The 20,431-nt window shown below is 40.7% G+C and overlaps 1 protein-coding gene across 1 annotated transcript in view; it reads left to right on the top strand.

Annotated features, from left to right (window-relative positions):
• CLASP1 (cytoplasmic linker associated protein 1) overlaps nucleotides 1–20,431 on the top strand; it is a 171,113-nt gene that overhangs the window by 50,719 nt on the left and 99,963 nt on the right. The window lies entirely within an intron of this gene.

The raw sequence follows: 20,431 nt of genomic DNA, 5'->3' as shown, positions 1-20,431 counted from the left end.
GGTGATTGTTCAGAAATATACACAGTGCCTTTGCAATAAATAAAATGGATGTTTAGTTTGTCTGCTGTCTTTTTGTAGTATCAGAAGGAGAAAGAAGCCTAAGTTTTGAGAAGAGAAGGTGGTGCTGTAACTGTCTTCTTGTCCTCTAGAGTTACATTAGGGAAATACATCTCCTGTTCTCAAGTCCATGTGCATGTAAATTGTTCATAAGGTGAATTAAATAGTAATTTCAGAGAAGAATTGCCTTTTCAGTTTAATGCCCTAAAAGGCATCGAGAGTGTACACAATAATGCATCAGTGTTCTGTTTAAAGCTCATGTTGTTTGTATTTTGCAGTTCCTAAGTGTTTGGGATTCCTCCCAAATCTGTCCCAAAGCAGGACACTGAATGTGCATATTTTGTGTGTTTAGGACTGATAGCCAGAGACCCTTAATCTGAGCCTTAATTCTGTCTGTCTTGTCTGAGACTAGTAGTAACAAGCTTACTGTAGTAACAAGTGTTTATTACTGTGTTTACAGATAAGCTTATCAGCTAGGAAATAATTTTAACAGGTATTAGAAATTGAATAAGTATTGTTTAACAGTAGATTTTTGTGAGAATCCTTGGTGAGGAAATGCATCTTTCCGCTGACAGTTGAGTAGAGCAGATGAAGAACCTGAGTTCAGCACTGTGTGTTCCTATCAAGCTCATACCCTCTGCAGGGCCAGGAGCAGGGGAGATGATGTCCCAGCCATTCCCACCATGCTCTTCAAAGTCAAGAGCAGAGAGGTGTTTCCTCTTTTAAATAGGAAAAAAACTTTTTCACTTCTGGGCACCATTCTTCTTCGCCATAACCATTTTACAACACAGTAAACTTCATCCCTGCAGAATCAATAAAATTAACTGATTTGAAAATCCTGAAGTTATCGTTTGGATTATTCAGAAATGTGATGTATTATCTTGTATGTTTGGGAATGATGAAGACCTAGTACAAGTTTCTTTGTGATGGAATGGGTTAAAATTACACTTTTGCATAACATGGGACTATTTTGTATGTCCAGGTGGATGAGCCTTACAGGGATAAAAAAGTGCAGTTGAGAAACAAATGTCCTTGTTCTTTTTTAACAGGTGGGAGGGGAAGTAAATATTTAATCCCTTAGCAAACTTGTTTAGGTTCCCAGCCTCCAGGTGATTTCTCTGAAACCCCTACTCAGACTGAAACAGATTTACTGCTGACTCAACTTCCTTGCTTTCTGCTTGGCTAGGCTAAGGTGGAATTTTTGTCTTGCTAGCAGTGGAATAGAATGAACTTTCAAAAAAAGAAAAAGCAATTCGATGCATCATTGTACTACGTAGATTGCTGTTGTTTGGTGTTTCTAGGAGGCAGACTTGTGATCTGAGATGTATTGCTACATCTGAAGCACTGGTGTGTATCAGATCTTCTGCTTCAAGGCTTAATTGAAATTTTTTTTTTCTTTTATACCACTTTGTCACTGTTTCAGTGAAAGAGTTACCCTTTTTATGCAGTGAGGTCCTGAGATGTCATGATCCCCATCTTCTGACTCCATGGACAGGCTTTCAGTACCTCCCAACACAAGTACTCCTGTATTCTGCACTCTGTTTAACCTGATCTCCTGATGCCTCCCTGCTCTTGCTTTGTGCTGTGGCAGGATGCAATCTCTGGAGTCTGTGTGTGGAGTGGATTTATCCTCAGTAGAATCTCCTGTATGAACATTGAGACAGAAAGACAAAAGGTCTGGGGGGAAAAGGAGGCTGGAGTAGTGTTAAGGGTCAAAGAGAGCAAAGCTAGGATCTTCTATTGGTCTGCCAGAACCTTTTCAGCTTCCCTAGAAATGAAAACGTTGTTCTATAAGTTCTATAGTTGAAGAATTAAAGTATTTCCCATTTTTGAAGTTAGCAATGATAACATTATTTGTTAACATTTTTTGTGTGTGTTTGAGGGGAGGGTTTGGTTTCCCTTAGTGCCATAGGTTTGTTTGTTTGTTGCTTCTCCTTGCCCTCCAAGCACAGCACAAATAGAGCGTTACATGCTCGTCCTATCTTGTGTGTCAACAGCTCTGTGCAACTTTCAGTTTATCTGAGATTGTGTAAGCCAGCAAAAGGAGCCTTATCTTCACCCACAGTCACAAGTTTATTGTGGCCTGTGAGAGAAAGACAAGCTAAATTTGTCAGGTTTCTTGTGTCCCTGACGCTTTCTGAACAAAGGTGACACTTTCAGCAGTTGTCAGAGTCACCAGGGAGGATGGTGATAGATATTGCACATGCAAAAGATTTGCCTTTCTCAGGAAATAGTGGAAATAGCTCAGTGTTGTTAACCCTTTGAATCTGGCAGAGTGGTTGGGTGGGTGACTGTGTGAATGTGCTTCTCTTGTGGGTAACCGAGAGCAGGCTGTTGGCAGAAAGGTCACTCATAACTGAGCACCAGAGTTGTGCTAATCACAGCAAGACTGAAAGTGGTTGTCAAAACTCTCTTACCACAGAACACAGTGCTACTGGGCAGCTGAGACAGCAGTGTGGCTTCTGGAACAGTGCAAAACAGTAAAAACTGGTCTTTTGCCTCTGAGACTGCTATTTGGGATAACAGTTTCCTCTGCCAGGTCACTGAGGATCCAAGTAAAAGGAAGGAATTGCAGCAGCACTCTCTGTATGTCAGCAGTACTTTGAAGATTAGTGAGTTTCTCTAACTTGTTAAAGTTTTCATATCTAGTGGTTTCCAAGACACAAACAAACAGGAATCTTACACAGACTACTAGAAAAGTTGCTTAAAATAATAGGACATTCTCTTAACCCACAGAAGAAATCTAATGAGTCAACTCTAATCACACTGAATTTCAAGTCTGAAAATAATTCATGTTTTGTTTTGGCTTATCTTTCTATACTATAGTCCTTTAGTGCTTGTTTGAGTTTATCTTGAATTGTTAGATTGTTTTTTTTGGCTAGGCTTTGTTTTTTTCATTTAGTACAATAATCAAATGCATAGTGGGGTGGGGGAGGTTTGCATAGTAATCTGAGGTGTTTCATTAAGTTGGAGGAGGTTTTGGCATGCCCAAGTATGCTGCTTGTTGCTAGGCTACCAGCAGCCCTTACAGCTAGAATAAGAAGTTAAAATCCATGCTGGATTTCTTGATGATTCTCAGTGCATCTCTGTTTTGTTATTTGGCATATAATTAGTCAGCCTCTTGAAGCAAAAATTACAGTTTTTCCCCCTTTGGGCTTTCAGCAAGCTAATTATTTTCTGTGTAACTGCTTTTGCTAATTATGCAGATGCCTTATTCCCCTGGGACAAATACATTTTCAGCATGAAAGAGCCAGTAATTGCCAGCTAGTCAGCTGCTGTCTTTGAGTGGCATTGTGTGATGATCTTCAGTTGGATGTGATACAGAGAGCGGCTATTGGACAGAGACTCCAAGAAATTCATGGGTTTTCTTGGTATTGTCTGGAAGGGCCTTTACAGAAACTGTACAGATTTTCCATAGATTTGAGTTGACTTTGAATCAGATCTGGACTCCAGAAGACGTTATAATCAAGTTTCAGGGAAGATTAAGAATAAAATAAATTATTTTCTGAAAAATACAGGCTGATAGGAACCAATGACCCAAACCAAAGTTTTTAGCAACCAAAATGTTTCAGTGTGGTTTTTATGCTTTTCATCATTGTGATTATCCTAATATGATGCAAACCTTCATTTTTTTTATGTAAGTCACACAATTTTTGTGAGATGCATTTATATTTGTGCTGGAGGGGATATTGTGGTGGTGTTCCTGTGGCAAAGGAAGGCATTGAACTTTCTTGTTGATGTTGAATTTTGATTCAGAAGAGCAAGATTTAGGGACAGTGGAGGTGGTAGTGGTCTTGGGCTGGAAGGAAATCAAAGCAGGATCTTAAAGCCGGAATTCTGGAGCTGAGATCTCTCCCACGGGTACTTGTGGAGTAAGGTGAGGGGAGGATGCAATTTTGGTAGCTGACTGCATGAGTGTGTGTTCTAAGAGTAAGCAAGTTAATTAAAACAGTGCTGAAATAAAAGACGTGGTAATTTCAGTTACTGAAAACTTATGAAGAGGGAGCAATGCTATTTTTCAGTAGAACTACTTCTATATTTGGGAGGGTGTATAAGACAAATATGCTATTTACTAAATGAATTCTGTTTGTGAAGTTGTGAAATTGGAGTTAAATAGATGAAAAGTGGAGCTATTTTAGATTCCTGTTTTTTGCTGGTAATAAAGCTGAGTCATTGGAAACTATTTTCATATTTATTATATGAAGGAAAACCACCCACATTTGCCAAGTGGTGCCATGCATCTGAGGGTGGAATATTGTTTGTTTGTCAACACAAATCCAGGCAGCAGAATTGCAGATGGGAAGGAGTAACAATTGTCCAGGATAACAGTAAATGCTGCACTGTGCGTTTTTGCATTCATACCGTCTTGTGCAATTAAATTGCCATTATGGCTTGCTCTCTATTAATACAGTTCTCACGTTGGAATACAAAGTGAAACAGAAGATTGGTTTCATTGACTCGGCATTTTCAGGCATGAAAAAAGCAAATAAATGCTTCTTCACCTGTGTGGGCCAAGAGAGAGCAGTAATGTGTGAGTGATATTTGAATGAACACCATTAATTGATAGTTCATCCTTGTGGAAGGTATAAATGGACAAGAGGAGCTCTGCTCCCTTTCTGACAGCTCTGTAAATAAGCATATTGCTGAAATCCTCTCATGCAGAAGGGGAGGGGAGTGAGCAGGCAGGCACAGGGGGGCACATGGAGCTCAGCTCATGCTGAACTGGCTTTTATTTTGGAGGAGAGCTGGCACTCGCCTGCTAGGTCACACAGCAAAGGGGTGTAGGAGGCTGGCGAGTTTGCTGGTGATTAAGTTGCTGAGAAACATGTACTGAGAGACGGCTGCTCCCCAGCACAGAGCCTTCTCCAGCAGCTCCCCAGCACTGCAGAGAAGAGAATAATGACTACAGGGAAAGGTAGGTGCTAATGAATGTGCCACACGGGTGGATGTGTTTGTTTGCTCGTGGCTGAGTTTTGACTGCTCGGTTTCTTTTTAACGGTGTGTGGAGACTGAAGCAATATTGCGGTAAAAGTGGAACTTAAAATAAATAGTCTGCAAGCATCTGTAGCCTGGTGTCATCAAGCTCAGTTTAAGATTATATAAAATATGATAAATGGTCTGTTTGATGGGGTGAAGAAGAAGAGTGTGTGCATAAGTAAGGGACCAGAACAGGCTGAGAGAGGTGAAGGACATGAATTTTCAGAAACCCTGCTGGTCTGTCTTGTTTTTGAGTGATCACTGAGACTTCCATTTCTTAACTGTTTCCTTCTGCAGCACCAGTTGGGAAGGCTATTTAAATTGGTTATGAGTACTTTTGAATTAGCATTGAATCATAGTTCCAAGAATGTACCAAATAGAGATATCACTTTTTTTAAACCTGTATTTTTGTATTTCAACTGCGTTTCTGTAACAGGATGTCTGTGGTAGTCGGTGAGACTGGATTGGGACTTGGTGAAATGAAAAGGCAGAGGAGCTCTGTATCTGTTCACCTGTGAAGAATTAATTTAAAGGAGGGAAGCATATATTGTATGTATTTTTGGTATATAAGAACCCTGTGCTTTTCATCTGAGCTTTCAGAGGAGATGATTTCTGTTAGCCATCTTTGTAAAAGCTGCATTTTCTTCCCCTTTTTCTCTCGATTCAGTGTACCTGTTGTCTTTTTGAAATCCTTCCTACACTGTGGATGTAGTAGACTAATTTTAGGGAGTCTGAGGTGGTCAGTATCCAAATTTTATAGACCTTGGGTTTGTATTGATATTTACTATCTCAAGGTGTGAGTTAATTGGCAGGTTTTTTGTAACAGAACATGGAAATCTCCTGGGCAAATTGAATGCTGTGGAACGAATACTGCATGCTACAGTATGTGCCATTAATGTGGACAGATCTTTATTTTATGCTTTTGGAACACTGTTTTCCAAGGCAATTACTGCATGTATTTTCAGAGGAAGCAGTAGATACATATATGTGGTGTTCCTTGTTCACCATCAGTAAATGCCTCCCAATGCCAGGAAATTAATACAGAAACCTGTCTGGGCTGGTTCTTTTCCTCATGAACTGCATCACCTGTACTATCTACAGATGAGATACCTTTGCACTCTGGCTCCTCCTGTCTCTCAGAAGAGGAGCTGAGATTAATCCATGATTTTTCCAAAGTTGGAATTGTGTTAAATAATTAATGTACTTCATTGCTTATTGCAGAAAGCAAGCATGTATTTGTTGTTGCCAATGAAGTGTGATGATTTCATCATGCTGGGAACTTCTCAGCTTTAAAAGATCATCTGGTGGAATGAAGAGCCTGGGGCAGTGGTCTAGCTGATCTTATCAGTTGGGAAATGTCTGACCTCCAGGTCACTGCTGGTTGTCTGAACTGTAGTAGCAGCAAATGTCAGAAGAAAAGTACGTGTGTAAGTTGTTAGTGTATTGTGAATTCTGGATTGAATCCAAAGTACCTTGATCCCAGATTTCCTTGCAGAGAAGACCAGAGTTCCTTTGGTTGTTTCATCACTTCCCTTAAACCTGTTGGTTTTATATGAACACACAAACGCTGTTTTGGCAAAGCTTTGGTGTAGTTAAGCAGAACCACTTTACTACCAGCATCACTAACAGACATGCATAAATACAGGTTGAAGGAGTGGGCTGTTAAAGGATGAGATGCTGCTGTTTAGTGTGGGCTTCATGAGTAGAAGATTAATGTGCACCATTCCATTATTACTGATGGAAGTTAAATGCATGAATGTCCTGCACATCTGGAGATGAATTTCTTCATGCAGGGCCTGTTCTTTTCTTCCCCCTTGGTAAAGTACCATGTGTATCTGAGCAAACTCAGTGGCTGCCTCAGGAAACACATGCAACTTAGAACCATGGCAAGTATGAATTTATTTGCTGTGTTCATAAAGAATTAGAATGAAAAAATCCTAAACCCTTCCCTCCCAAGGAAACTGCAGTAACATCTGGAACAGCTGTGGAGGTGATCACAGTTCAGGAATGCTTAGTAGTTTGCTGATTTCTCTGCTATGATCTTTTCTTTCAAATTCTTTCACCTGTTTTGGTGTCAGGTTGGTTTCAGCTCTAAAACAAAGCCTTAAATTTGCAGTGGTCATTAAAGTCTTTGCACCAGTTTAGTGGTGTTTTCCTGTGCTGTTTTTCCCAGCTGGCTCTCCTTTGTAGTTGTTCTGTCAGAAAGAGCTTGCAGTCAAAGCTGGAGCAATATTAACTTCAGTGACATTTTTACATGAAAGGACTAACTAAATCTTATGGTTTTGATCACTTAGCTTTGTTTATGGTACACAGAATCTTCCAGGGGCAAGTTCATCAGTAGGATGGTTCATACACATGCTTGTGCACACACATATTGGTCACTGTCAACACAGCAGTGATTTTAAGTCAAGCTTTTAATTCTCAGCAGTTCTCTGAGAGATGGGAGTACAGGCTAGTCATAGAGGAAGGCTGGCACACTGGAGGGCAATCTGGTGGGAGTAAAAAATATCCCATAGTTGTACACTGTGCAGATTTGTGAAGCTTATTTGGGTTATTTGTGTTTCACACACACTGACTTCAACACTTGTTGGGGTTACATAGTAGAGTACTTCTGTGAGCACAAGTGAAGGTATCACAAGCTCTCTGCTTCTATGACAGTAATTACAAAATTGTTCTTGGCATCGAAGTCCTTGCCTGAGGCTCACAAATAGTTCAGTTTCCAAGAAAGTGGCGGAGGAGTAGGTGTCTTTCTTTTTCCTTTCTGTATGCTGGCTGGGTGCTGGAGAGTAGTTTCCTAATAACTACTTTTAAATGAATGCTCTGGGCTGTTTTTATATAGAATCACTGTCCCAGTTAGAATTCAGTTGCTGTCCTTAATCAGCTGCCTCAGTGGTAGTCAAAGACTGCTTGAGGAAGAGATGAAATTTCTTACCCCTCTTGTGAAGCACTTTGATAAATTCTGTGCCGCTGCTCTCATTTATTTTATGAGACTTATTTTCAGGTTGAGTATGTAACAAGTGGACTGGGTTTAGCTGCTGTAATTAGCAGCCTCTGAGGACAGCAGTCACTCTGTGGTAATTGGTGAAATACAGAATAGGCTTTTATGGGCAGCAGAAGTTCATGAAACATGTTTTTCCTACCAGCAACAAATAACATCCCTGTCCCTGTATATTGTAACCACAGTAGCTGCAGCTTCCATAACTGTGAGGTTTTAATAAAGAGTCTGGACTGAAGAGCTCCTGGTTGATTTCTAAAGAACCTGAGACCCAATACCTGGAAGCTTGAAGGTCTTCTTGTACCTAGTTACTTTCCATTTTCAGATCATTGACCTTAGGCTGGATGAGATAAGACTGCTGAGCCCATTTCTGAGGAAGACTTACTAATACAGATGGTATATCCAGTTTTAACATGCAGTGGTGGAACAAAACCTGCCCTTACAGCCATATTAGTGGGGGGCATGAAGAGGAGCTTTTTCCAAAATGCAGGAGTGAACAAGTGCTGGTTTGTTACTCCAGAGGGAGGTACAGGGAAGGCATTGTCTGTACTTGGCCCTGGTCTGGCAATACACTGCCTTCCTCCTCTGTTATGTTTGGCTGAAGTATTTTGTTTGTCGCTCAAATACAGTGATGTGAAATAGAACAAAACTGAGCTATAATAAGTAAATGCATCCTATTTCTGTAGTATTAAGACAGCAAATACTGCATAATGACTGGGTTTCCTCTGCCTGCTGAAGGAATTAATTCTGCCCTGCTGCTCTGTCAAAAGAATCCTTTTGTTGCATTGTGCTAAGCAGTTTGAGTATCTTTTTTTGTTTATTCCCCTGCAGCCCCAAAGCTGCAGAGAGCCCTGAATAATCCTGGCTAGGTTTACACCCCACGTGTAGCCTGCAGGGATCTCACTGCAGACAAATCTTCATGAGGAAAGCAGCTGATGGCTGCTGCTTTGCAGGTGGCTTTCAGATTCAAGCCAGGTGAATTTTATCAAAATTTATAAACAATGCACTACAGAGGAAGAGAGAAATACCTCATTCACTGTGAAGTGTTACCTGAACTGCTTTTTTCAGGAATTGCAAAACCTGTAGCAGCCACATTTCCAGAGCTGTTCCCTTTCCTGTGACACACCTAACCTGCCTTCTCTCAGAGATTGTCAGTGCACAACAAAATCCTTTAGATGCTTGACATAGATGTGTCTGGTATGAGGTGCAGATGCTGATGTCTAAGGAATATGAGACATATCTGGGCTTCTTGGGAGGTGAATGCTAATGCAGAGGTAGAAGAGAGAAATTTACACTATTCTTTTATTCCAGATCTACTCCCTTTGACACTAATGGACTCTTTCTAATTATTTCCATGGGAGATGAACAGTGCCCTATGTAAATTTCTGGTAGATTATGTTATAAAAAGCCTTGTTATGAGTATTCTAGGCATGAGTGCTCCTAGCCTTCCACAGGGAAGGGGTAGACAGGAGTTTGAGGTATGAAACAGTGTTGACACTGGTTCTGCTAGTGTTTGTGCAGTTGGCAGCATGGTGCTGCCTTCACCCCCATGCAGTGAGGCTGTTCCCTTGGCTGTGGTGTGGGTAGGGAAGGATGTGTACATCTTTAAGAAATGCATGTCTCCCACATACGTCTCTGCCCAGCAATGGGACTCCTGTCTAGTGAGCGCTGGCTCATAATGAGGCCTGACATTTCTAATTAGGGCAGCTTTATGAAGAATGGGTCTAACTCTGTTCTCCATTCATTTCTGTGTCTTCCCCTGAGCTCCCCCCAGCTCCTGCTGGGATCAGGGGCAATCCCAGAGGCAGCCCTGGAGAGGCAGGGCTGGGCACACTTCTCCCTGCTGCAGCTCTGCCAGTGCACTTCAGCTCCGATTTATGCTCCTGCTGTTTGAGCTCTGTGCTGGGCAGGAGCTGAGTCTGCAGAGGGTTCTAATCACATGGAGCTGGTGTGATGTGGAGGGACAGTCACGCTCCTTTTCACTGGAGACTTAAATAAGATCTGATTCCAAGCTTCCACAGGCAAAATATTTATGCACCAGCATGCTGAAACTTATTCTCTGCTCCCTCCCCCTTAAGAAGCTCCATACTTGTCTCTAGTGCTTTCCTTAGATGTCTTTTTTTTTTTTTTCCTTTTCTTTTTGATGTGTGCACTGGATTTTGTCTCACTGCAGTGGGATTTCTCCAAAGCCTCTGTATTGTAGGTCTTTGTATGCACGTTGTGCTCTGTGCTTGCTGCTTCCCTTCATGGCGCTCCCTGAAGCCTATTTATTCTCCTGGGCGCTAAAGCAGGCTTGTCCCTATTTTTGTCCTAACTATTTCTTGTCTGCAGCAGCACATTATAAGGAGCTCTGTTCAGTCTGCTCAAAGTGTGGGAGATGTGGCAGAATACTGGGCCCCTGGCAGCTTTGTGACAGGTTGGACTGTGCCAGGTCCTGTGTGTTTTCTGTAGAGCAGGCCAGGCGCTCCATCAGCTGCAGCAGAGCGGTCCCTCAGGGCCTCCTGTGGGAGCATGTCATGTTTGGTTCTTTCCACAGCTTCTTCCCAGGAAAGCTGCATCACAGAGCCAGCTGAAACACCATGCTTACCATGCCCTAAAAACAGTAAATAGTTCCAGTTAGATGTGAGAATGTACCTGAACTGTGTGTGATGGTGCTCTGCACCCTTGGCCAGCCATGGTCTGACCACCATTTGAAAGCAGGTGATCTCTGTTCCCTCATGGCATGCAGGGGGTTTCTGTGACACTGCACACAGGATAAATGCCAGTAAAAAGCTGTGATGAGCAGCTCATCTTGTACATTTTGGGCTGGAATCTTGACTTTCCTGTACCTATAATGCATAGACCGCTAATTCCAGAAAACCTCTGAATTAGAAGTAGGTTTTTTTCATCAAGAGGTTTTCGGTTGGTTTTATGCAAGTTCCAGCAGTCCACATACTTTAGGGACTGAGAGGACAGCCTTATACTTGGGGTTTTTTCCTATGTGTTGATATTTTTCTTCACTTTGAAGATAGTGTGTGAAGCACTGGAAGAGGTTGCCCAGAGGATCTTCATCCGTGGAGGTTTTAAAAATTGGTCTGGAGGTGTTCTTGAGCAAAACAACTTTGTCAGCCCTGCTTTCAAAAGGAGGTTGAGTCATTTGACCTTCAGAGATCCCTTTAACCTAAATTATGCCATTATTTCATTTTTCCTCCTGTAGGATGCAGTTATGGAAGATCCTGAAATTGATTCAGTGTTTGTTTTACTCAGTACTTTCTATCTGTGTGTGTCAGTGAGCTGAAGGCAAGGTTTGCCAGTGTCATTTGAGATTGTGTCTGATATTCAGCTCTCCAGTTTATCATGAGTGGTAACAGGGCTAAAGGCAGAAGAGAATGTGACCTCAGCTAACAACACAACCTGATGTCAGCATGAAAAGGCTGCAAGCCACCACAGAGGCACCTCTATAAATGGCAGCATGAATCCTTTAATGCACATCCTCTGCTGATTTGGTGTTATGCTAGAATGGGTGATAATGCTTCACTTTAGTTTTATTGGTCTGTCATCAGTGTGGCTGTCAATTTGCACATAGGCATTTTCAGTGAAGCATTAAGATGCAGATTGCTCTTTGATTTTAATATTAAGAATTTAAGGCTTGATATTTAAATGTGGATATATTCTGACTGTTTATGTGAAGAGCAGTTTGCTACAAATTGGTAGGTGAGCTGTATTTTGTTCCATTTAATCTTCATGCCATTCTTCAAAATACTATTATTAGGAGTCTCCTGAAACTTAACTTGTAATGGCATCTTTATTTTGCAGACAGAGCTCTGTGTTCCTCTTCCTTATGTAGACAACCTAAATATAACTCAGGATGTTTGAATTTATTTTCTTCATCTCAGTAAGGTTTTTTGCCTTCTTTTTGTGTAATATTTGGAAAAGGAAGCTAAGTAAGCCTGGTTTAAATGTAATCTAGATGACTAACCTAGATCACCTCAACAAATCCACTCCTATTCCAAGCAGGAATTATCAGTGATTCTTTGTGTCAGTGGGAGAGGCTTTCCAGATGAATTAGAAGGACCCTGTTTCAAATATTTTAAAATTTAACACAAAATTACTATTAAAAAAGAGGGACTGGAAGTTCTCCAGCCCATCTTCTTGGTTCTGTTTTTCAGTGAAGACTTCATCAATTCAGTCTCCAGACTGTAAAGGGGAGAGAGTGGGCAGCCTTGAAGCTTTGCATGGGTAAAGAGGCAAGGCAGACAATTTGCGTTTGTGCTAATTGAAGCATTGACTTCTTATGGACATCCTTATGTAAAGGTTTTATTGAAATTCCTGCCTCCCAGTTAAAAAATCTGATCTTACTTGCTTTCAATCTCTGAGCAAATCTAAAAGTGAATCTGTAGTTGTCTGTTACGTGCTGTGCTTCTCATGTGCCAGTTCCTCTGTTTGCTAATTCTTCTTTAAGTGCAGGCAAGCACAGATGGTTGCTAAAGAGAACCAGATGATTTGCCAGCATGGTGGTGTGCCTGCAGGAGTGGGATATGGACAGGCCTAAGGCTGATTTGTTGTCATTGCTTTGAGTTTGAAATTTTCATGTAGAAAGTTGAAATTCCTAAGTTTTGCCACCATCTTTAGTTTGTGGTGTGATTCATTTATGGGGTTTTTAATTCTAGCAAGATGCTTGCTGACCTTTCAGTCATTTGTTGTTCAGGAGCCATGCTTGTTACCTGTTGAGCCTAAACAAGAATGGGACATGAATCAGCCATGAATGGAGAAGTTCATGTAGGTCATGCATTAATTCTGTAAGACACTTAGAGGTTCTCCTCTCCATAGTGCCAGGAGGCAAAGTTGTTCTCATCCCTTCACAGACTCTTCAGACTAAATCATGCCAAGAGAGTCTCACCAGAGGGGCAGTGTGAGTGTAATTTAATCTTTTTAGCTCAACTGACACAGTTTAGCTGGCCTGAAAGGCCCCTGGGTGCTGGTTAATATGCAGGCTAATGGTCCAAAGCTTGCTTCCCTGGCTGGCTTGTGGCTTCTAAGCATGGATTCAGTGTTTGACAACATCTAGGGAGCTTATGGGATGTGCACTATATCCAATGAAAAAGGATGCTGCTGGTCACTGATTGCTGCAGGCAGCCACAGAAGGACAAATAGTAAAGAGCTGTTGTGGAACTGAGCCATTCTGTTCCAGTCTGGACAAAATAATAATTCCTGCTACTTGAAATTAAGGTAAGGGATCTGTAGTGGAGATGAGCAATTCAGGTGGCTCAAGCTGGTTAATGGTGGAAGCTTCAGATGAACCAGGCTGATCCTGCTCTCATGTTTTGGGAGGCTTCAGATATTTTTTCTGTCTGAATAAACTGATACCTGGTAAAGCAATTGGCCACATTTGAGGAATAATCATGCCTAGACAGAAATCTCTTACTTCTATAGTATCTGCAAGTGTACAGGACCTTCAGCACTCCTTCTTGTGAAAGGAATGAAGTGGACAAACTATGACTGATACTTGTCTTCTCCAGAAATGCTGAAGGTTTATGTACATTTGAGCATAGAATTTGGGTTTAAGGATTTGATAAGACATTATTTCCCCCTACAGTTTATTCCTATTTCTTCTGAATTTTGTTTGCATCTGGAGGCAGAGTGCTGTGAACTGCTCACTTGCCCTGTGTTTGGTTTTCAGTAACAGCTGCTGACAGATGGCAGTGCCCTATAAGCATTCCCTGTTATTTGTGTTAAACAACAAGGCAGCAGCAGCCTATATAGTCTGCTAAAAATTACTGAACTGGCTGGAGATAGATTTATATGGCTTTTTCTTCTGCAACTTGGTCTGTTTGACATTTTCTGATGTGCAACTACTTTACACTTGAAGAAGTGTATCTTTACACTTCTTTATTTTCTTTGTGTTACAGCCAGCTGTTCATGCAAATTTTTAAAGTTTTCATACTGGTTCTTTGGATAGTCTAAGCAATGCCTGGAAACACCTGCTAATAATAAAATCTGCTAATTTGGTGCTCATATCTACCTCTGCTTTCACACCTTCTCTGTGGTATTACCACTTCCATACCTGATAGTGTTTCAGTCATGGAGTTTGGGAGCATTTTTCAGTGTGTCAACAGATAGTAATCCTGCCTGTCAAAGTGAGTATTAACACTTGGTTACACAGAGTGTAACACATGGTCACTCCTGCTTCTGATCTGTGAAAATGTAAAGCAAATGCATGAGAGTCTGGAATCTGACTGTTGATCTTAAGCAGTATTATAATTTCCAAATAATTTACTTGAGTGTCAAGATCCTTTTACTTGGTGAAGGAATAAATAGAAATAGTGAGTTGTAGCTCTCAGTTTTTACAACTGGTTCAAGTGTGCTTTTGGACAAATGGATTTGCACTCCTGTGAGTCACTGTGAAGCCCCAAAATTGAAGGTTCAGAAAGGAAACTCTCAGATAAAGTCTATGACTAGTTGTTACCATTTGAATATAGGTTTCAGAATCTCTTTTAGCTGGTAGAAGGAAGGTCTTGGTGTCACCTGGAATCCTGATGTTACTACACAATTAATAAATACAAACCAGCAAATATATTTTACCTGTATATAATACAAGTGTGTTTTGCTTTGCATATGGGAGTTGGAAGCTGTTGTGAAATGAATGATGTGGAAGAACCATTGTTTTCCTTGTTAGATTTTACTCTCTAACCCACATTTCATTTTTAACAACTTAGTCCCATATTTTTAATTCTCTCCATTCCTGTGTCTGAAATGAAATGTGTTTAAAATAAGATATGTGAATTCTTTGACATGTGTTATTTTCTTTTGTTCCTGCTCTGGAATGTAAATTCTAAGTGTGTCTGGACACCTTACAGCCCATGAGAGACAAAGTACCTTTAATAACCTTGAACTTGGACTTTTTGTTTGTCACTCAGTACACAGATGTATTACAGAGCATCATAATTTGAGTGAGGACTGACAGCAGGGTGTTCACTGGGTGGCCTCACCCTTACAAAGAAAAGTCATCCACTTTGCCTCATGTGAAGGAGAAATGGTGCTCTTCTGCACCTCCTCTTCTCTGAGTCATGCCTTTTCTCCTGTTCAGCAATGTGGAGTGAGTGGAAGATGACAACAAAGTGGTCTAAAAATAAAGACTTAATAAAATGGAGATATAAGAAATCATGCAAATGTGAGGATGCATCATACTTTGATTTCAGAGGTGCTTCACAGAGCTTTCCTTCCCTCAGCTCTTCCACCTCTGTGACCTGGTGGGTACAGATACTTACCTTGGGATCAGTATCTTCAGAGCAAATTTAGAAAACAAATTCTTCTTCCCAGTCATCACTTACTGTAAACCTGGTTTCAGGGAAAGATTTCATCAGTGCTGTTGCACTGTAAAAGGTCCAGTAAGTGCTTGAAGACCATTATCTCAACCTGGGAACCTGTTGCAGAGTTTCCAAAATAGAGATGTCTCAGACTTCATCCCTATTTTATTTTGTTGAATAACCATGAAAGAAGCCTCTTTAGGATTAAAGCAATCTCTTAGTTTCTGTTGTTGCTCCTGATTAGGATTTATGCTCAGATGTTGAGCTCTTTGGTTTTGCAGTTGACTGCTCATGTGCTCTCTTCTGTTCCTAAGTGGTAGGATATTACAATTATATGAATCCATTTAATCTCTATTTCTGTCTGTTCTCCCACACCCCTGAATACAAGGATTTCTGTCCTTTAAGTTCCAGAGAGCAGGTGGATCTAAAAGTCTTCCTGCATTTCAGTACATGCCATAACATGCCTGAACAAAAGGAAGATGTGAATTGGTCATCCTTGAATCACCCTAGATAGTTATGCCAGGCTTTGAGCTTGTCTGGCAACTTAAAAAATGCCACCCAAGAAGCAACTGTTAGTGGGAAAATATGACATTCAAATTATCTCTTGGGCTGATACTGTTTTAGTAATATTTGATTTTGACATCGAACTGTGGGGAGTGACTTTATAGTAATGGGGAATAAGGAATCATGGCTTCAGTCACTAGGAAGTATTTAATTGAATTGCTGGACTGAAAGGGATATCTGCCTCTTGCTTTTTGAGCATGACGTTATTTGATCTGACAAGTAAGAAGTTGCATATGCACCAGTTCCTGGGATGGCTCACAAAGCACAGTGTGTGAATTCCTGTCATATGTGTTTTACCAGAATTTCTCTGTTCCTTTCTCTACTCACTATCTGTCCTTCCTGGTGTAGAAATTTAATCTCTGCCTCTCCTCTGTAATTTCCAGAGCCTATTTCCATCTCCCCAGACTTTAACTCCGGCAGTGCACATCAAATGCCATACTAAGCCCTGGTTACCTAGATTTTGTCTCTGTTGGGTAATCAGTGTTTCAGGCAAGTAGTAAAAATCCTCCTAAGTTTTAAGGTTATTTAGTTCAAGCTTTACAGTGAATTGTATATACTAGAACTGAAATAAAAATAGAAACTGTTCATCTCAAGGTGTGTTTATGCTCATCTTTACAATGTAGCAAAGCAGAAGCATGGTGTAGTGGAGTCTGGTTCTCCTGGTGACTTCTGTGTTTGTATCATAAGCAGCCTGCTGAAAAGGGGACAGCTTGCTTCTAGGAGCTGAGCCTTCACAAGGACTGCACTTTACAGCTTGCTGTTTAGGAGTAAAGTGTAAATGTCACATATGAAGGGACACATCTCTCTACAGCATAGACAAAGCAGTGCAAGAGGGAAGAAGCTGCTATCTAATTTGTTCGTTTGAATTATCATTGCAGTGATCTTTCAGGGTCACAGATGTACAAAGTCACTGTGCCAGCCAGACTTGCCTCAGGGAAAAGAGAGTTCTCAAGCTGCTTAGAAAATGGTTCTTTGTATTAATAAAGTGTTTTCTTTTTTGTTTTGACTTGTTGACTTCTTTAAGTCTTGCATGGAGGCAGTAGATGTGCCTGTCTTAATCCAGAAGTCTGTATGGATGGAAATCAGTTGGGTTTCAGTATTCTGTGATGATAATGATTCCAGTAACTTTTCTGAATGAGAAAAGACTTTATACCAGCCATGCTCACCATTTTGTCTCAGTCTTGTTCCACATCAGCTTCTCTTGGCAGAATCACCTGTGAGAAATGCTAAGGAAAGATGAATGATTGTGACTTCTTTTCCCCAGTAGTGGTGAAAATGGCTGTGCCAGGCTTTTTCTGCTATCAGCATTCCCAGCTTTTGCATGGGAACCCCTTTGGTTTTTAATGTCTCCAGTTCTGTTTAGGTCAGCATTTGTTTTGTGGAGTGTTTAATGAGCAGATCCAGAGTAAGATGTTTAGCTGGGTTGTGGTGAGTGTTTGTATTCTTTGTGGTAAATGTGATTCTGCTTGGCCTAATTTTCTTTCTTTAGGGCTAAGTTAAATTAAATTGCCTTACACTTGCCATAGTTTAATAGCATCTCAAGGGCTGCTACTTTGGCTCAGCGGGTGTCTTATAACTTGTTAAGCAGCAATAATTTGATCGTGCATCTGAGTCCTGAGGCAAACTCATCCTTCCTTTTCACTTGACAGACTTTGCCCTTGAACCAGAGGGAATCTGCTTGCTTGTGAATGTTTATTCAAAGCTTCCTCTTAACAAGTTTTGAACTTGATTAAAACTAAGAGATTAAGGTCAAAAACAAGTCTGCCCTTAGTCCCTTTTTTAGGTGTTCTTGTGGGTGAGATGGTGTCGGGATTAGAGTCAAGTGGTACAGAAGATACAGCAGAGAAACTGCAGAGTTCAGATCAGATGAATCAAGATTTTACTAGTCTGCCAAACACATTTTTTCAATTTGAATTTCCTATTTGATCCTGACATATTGTTATGTGATGCAGTAAGTAGCTTTATGTGGTAAAACTGATTTCTTTCATTGTTACTTCTTGGACAGACCAGCTGTGGAAGTCTTCTACCGTGAACATATATGTGGGAAGAAAAGAGCATGGTCACTAAAGCAGTCAAATGACCAGCTGTGATCAGAATCAATTATTAAGTCCAACTTTCAGTCATGGCAGATGGTTTTGGATGGCTGGATGACAGGCTTAAGTTTTACCTAGGTGCAGGGACCTGATGAGGGTTGAAAAAGGGTGCTGAGCCATGGGGAGAAAGTGAACAGCAGCACTGGCTGAGGCCAAATAAAAATGGGCTGGGCAGCAATGTCTTAAACTGATTAGGACACAACTACTAGTATTTTTTAGCTGCCCTTTTTCTTTTAAAAGAGAAGGAGGGAGATATTTGTGCTTATTTTTTTATAAAGTCTAATAATATAGTCAAATAATAGTAATTATTTTTATCTGTGCTATGCATTATTTATATTGCAAGCACTTTGAGAAAGAGGCTTTCTTCTGTGTAGCACATTTAAGTTCCCCTGCTTGCTTGGAGTTTCATGTTGCCTCTGAAATATGAATACCAGATTTAGTAGGCTGAAGTAATTAATGACAAAAGGAAGGAAAGTTTCAGCAATGTCTTCACTCTACCTTTTTGTCTGCTTTTCTCCCTCTGAGTATGACTGCTCTATTTGCTATACCTAATGATGATTCCTTGTGGGGAGGAACGTGGATGAAAGAATGAAGATCTACCTTTTCTTTTAAAGGTGTTGGGGAGTAGATGAAACAAGCTTCAGGAAAACAGAAGCCCTGCTGACTATTAATATTTTATAAATTGTGACATATTTTTGGTTTTGATGCTTTTCTCCCGTGACTTTTTTCCTTAAGCCCATGGTTTTCTTAAATGGAGGCTTTGAAGGACAGGTGAAAGAGGCCCAAGAAATGGATGTATCTCAGGAATTGGAGCTTTCCACTTGTAAATCAAGCATTCAGACTGTGCTTATATTTATTTGAAGCTTAAATATTTATTTGAAGCTTAAATATCAGTCTGAATTGTTTATGTTAGCCAGCCATGTGGAAACCATATGCTGTACTGAAGTATCTGTCAAATAGGCTACTAGTTGATGTACTGAAACCTCTCCATGCTCACTTGAAACCACATAGAAGAAAATCTGAGATAATAGCAACTTTAAAAAAATCCTGCAAAGTTCTGCATGCTTTTGGATTCCCCTCCATCCTACAGTTATAGAGCTGGAAGCAGAATTTGGCCTAATGTGATGGTGATTAAATAAAGGAAATCCATATACTCTGATACATCTTCTGGCATTTGCTCTAATTCTGACTTTTCTGCACCACCTGCAGTCAGTTTCCTCATGTGTACTTGGCCTTTGTTTCCACTGTGCCAAAAAAGTGGAACTAATCCTGTCTAGATCATACACAAATCTGTGCAGAGTAGTATTATAAGTTACTGCCAGTGAGCATGCATTCTAAAAATTACTGAACAAGCATTTTTTCACTTAAAGTAAAACCTTTCTCACATTATTCACTAGTTTTTGGTTTTGCATCTTAAAAACACCCCAAACATTTTCAATGCTGCCTTTGGAGTCACTGGTCTTGAGTGATCATAATAGATACAATAAGATTTTTCTACAATGATCCTGAGAAAAGTGAAATGCTGCTTTTCATTTACCGTGTTTATTCTCTTTAAAACTGGGGGTAAAAACCAAATGGGCTTGATTGTCAGGAAGCCATTGCTTCCCTCTGCCAGTGTTGGCCAAAATGAGTGTGATGTGAGTGGGAATGGGTATTTCTCCCCAGCTCTAAGGAGCTGCTGCTCTCAGCTCTGGTTGCAGTCGAATGTGTTCATGCAGACATTGCAAAAGCTGGCCTGGGCTGCAAACACTGGCCTGGTGTACTGGTGCTGAAGCAGCTTCTCAAAGGCTCTGCTTGCTCTCAGGGAGCTGTACTGAAGTGGTGGGGAGACAGGAATGTTGTCAAGTCCTGCTTTTATTAGTTAGGAGTAGGCAGAAGCTTGTGCCTTCCAGTGCATCAGGAGAGTGGCAGGCAGAGCTGCTGAATCTCCGGAGGAGCGTCAGCATCAAGTCTGGCTCCCCATCCCTTTCCTTTGCTGCCAGCTGCAGCGGAGATCACAGAGCCAGCTCTTTAACTTAGTAGCCATTGTGGCAGGAGCTCAGAGGCACCTCAGACCATTGTTTGGTAACCATTTCTGGTTACAGAGCATAGCCTGGATCATAAAATTCAACTTTGGATTATTCTTAAATGAGCAGAACTTGTCTGTATGCTTTGCTTGTATATGTGCCTTCACAGTCTGTAGTAATATGCATCTTTATAAAGATGAAGCATTTATTTATGGTAGAAATTCCTGGTTATCATGCTGGTCATGCCTGTTTTACTAGTTGATAATCTTTCTCAAAAGGCATGTAGGCTGGGGAGTTGTTCCATAGTTTTCCCTATGGTTTTTCTTTTGTCTCAGCTGCCTTCAGTCTAAGACATTCTTATCTCATGATTATTGCCCACTGAGCATTTGACAGTATTTTAAATGGTCATCTAATTAAAGTACATTAATTATGCATCAGGCCAGGCATTCTGGA

The sequence above is a fragment of the Ammospiza nelsoni genome, chromosome 7, assembly GCF_027579445.1.
Source record: "Ammospiza nelsoni isolate bAmmNel1 chromosome 7, bAmmNel1.pri, whole genome shotgun sequence".
NCBI lineage: Eukaryota > Metazoa > Chordata > Aves > Passeriformes > Passerellidae > Ammospiza > Ammospiza nelsoni.
Note: the sequence above shows the minus strand (reverse complement) of the source record. Positions and strands in the feature narration are given on the sequence as shown.